The 2133-nt window shown below is 34.1% G+C and overlaps 1 non-coding gene across 1 annotated transcript; it reads left to right on the forward strand.

Moving 5' to 3' along the window:
- Positions 1-521: 521 nt before the first annotated feature.
- Positions 522-630, forward strand: LOC122104650. The gene has a single exon (XR_006146975.1). It is a non-coding gene; the product is annotated as a U6 spliceosomal RNA (small nuclear RNA).
- The last annotated feature ends 1503 nt before the right edge of the window (positions 631-2133 follow it).

Below are 2133 nucleotides of genomic sequence, written 5' to 3' on the forward strand. Positions count from 1 at the left end.
GAAGGCCTACAGTTTTAACAGAAACTGTGTAGATAACATAGCCAACTCTTTATTCTGCTCCTTTACACAAAGACTTTGCAACTTCTCATTAGTAAGGTTTCAATAAACTCTGAAATGTACATACTTAGTAGTAGTTATGTGCTACCATAAATCTTAAATACTTTATAGAAAAGTATTATGACCTGCCAAACAGTCCCAGTTTTGGCATATATAAGCAAATTCCCAAAATTAAATATATTTAAAACATTAAATATTTTAACAAACCTTAACACTTGCTGCAGTGTTCATTATGACAGGTCCCTTGTATAGAATAATTGAATTCCTCCTCCTACACATCTCTTGAACAACAAATATCTGGAATTATTTTGTTTTTGACATGTCAATCTTGATTTTTTCTTAAATGTGTACTTATGTAAGAAGTACATGGTTCTAAAATTTCATGACAATTCTTTTAAACTTACGTTTTGTTGTATTGTCTAGTTTAAGAAAATCAATTACAATTTATATATAAAAAATGTTCTTTGCTCAATTCAGCATCACATACACTAACATTGGAATGATACAGAGATTAGCTGGCCCCTGTGCAAGTATGACAGGCAAATTTCAGAAGCATTCCATCGCCCAATTTGTTAGGAAATGGAAAGACTTGGAAAAAAATTATTAAGTGAAGTAAGCCAAGTCCAAAGAAACGTAGGTCCCATGGTTTCTCTAATTTTCAATAACTAATATATGTCTGGGATAAGCAGAAAAGGTCAAAAGTTATGTGTATATGACCAGATAAGATTGTGTTAAGGGAAATGAACCCCAAGTTAGGGACACAAGTGGTTTTTTTTTCTTGCTATTTTTTCTTACATACTTATGACGTGCAGTGTGTTTTTTTTTTGTTTCTTTATATGTTCCTCCCCCATGCTATAACACCCGTTTTCATTGTATTTGAAGTTGGTGTGCCTACATCTTGTTTATACTCTCCTCTAATTTTTTGAGAGGAAGGACGAAAAAAAACCAAAATGCTTAACTAGGGATACAGGTTGACCCATGTAACAATGAGATGCACAATACACTATGTTGTAAAGTGAACTTTACAATTGAGGCCGGGAAATGGGGGGGGGGGGTAATGGACTTGTGATGTTGGGAGGGAAGGGATGGTAGGGGAACAATAAAGGAGGAGGTAACAATGCTTGTTAGGAAATGTACTCATTACCTTGCTCATGTAATTGTTACCCCTCTGTACAATATTTTTAAAATAAAAATGTATAAAAATGTTCTGAGATGGAAGAGTTTATTTCCTTTATTTTACTCATATAATTTCGTTAGCAAAAAATTCATGCAAAACTCCGATATGAAGGTAATTTGAATAAATATGTTTGTGAACACACGCATGTGCTTAAGCACTTGCATGTGTGTTGGCGTGCTCAGAGTTTCAAATCAGGGCTTCAAGTCTTGCAAGGCCTTTTCTCTCTAGACTGGTGTGCTACTAAATGAGCTACATCTCCATTCTTGGCCCTTTGCCAGTTCATTAAAATTTTTGAAAAATAATCTCATGAATTTCATTTGCCCTGATTGGGTTTCAACTGTTATCAACAGATCTCAGGCTCCTGAGTAGATATCCCAAGTAGTTAGGATTGCAGGTCTGACAAACCAGCAAAGACTTTCAGAATAACGTTAAAAGTAGAAGAAAATTTACTTCAGAGGGGCATGTTTTAGCATTTCCAATTTTAAAGCATTTTGGAGTGATTATTTATGATTTTTTAAATTTTTGGTTACTTATAAGAAAGTAGATGATGATATTTAAAAGTTTTAGTACTTTTTAAAAAGGATACTGGAATTGTGGGACAGAAGAAATTTGCCTCTCTTTGGACCTCAATGTATAAGCTCAGCTCTGAGCATGATAACCCAATGTCACCACCACAATCTGTGATGAAGACAAATGTGACAGAAAACAATCACCATGGGCAATATGAATATTGAATTGAGAGTGTCATAGAATGGAGAGATTTTATCTACCTTTTGTGTATTGCTGAAAGACTTTTGGAAACTTTGACTCATTTCCTTCCTCACTGTGTGTGTCTTTAGGTCATGCACTTACTACCTTTAATTACAATTCTTCCCAACACTAAAATGGTAATAACATTA

The sequence above is a fragment of the Dipodomys spectabilis genome, unplaced genomic scaffold, assembly GCF_019054845.1.
Source record: "Dipodomys spectabilis isolate Male_0828 unplaced genomic scaffold, ASM1905484v1 ptg000029l, whole genome shotgun sequence".
Taxonomy (NCBI): domain Eukaryota; kingdom Metazoa; phylum Chordata; class Mammalia; order Rodentia; family Heteromyidae; genus Dipodomys; species Dipodomys spectabilis.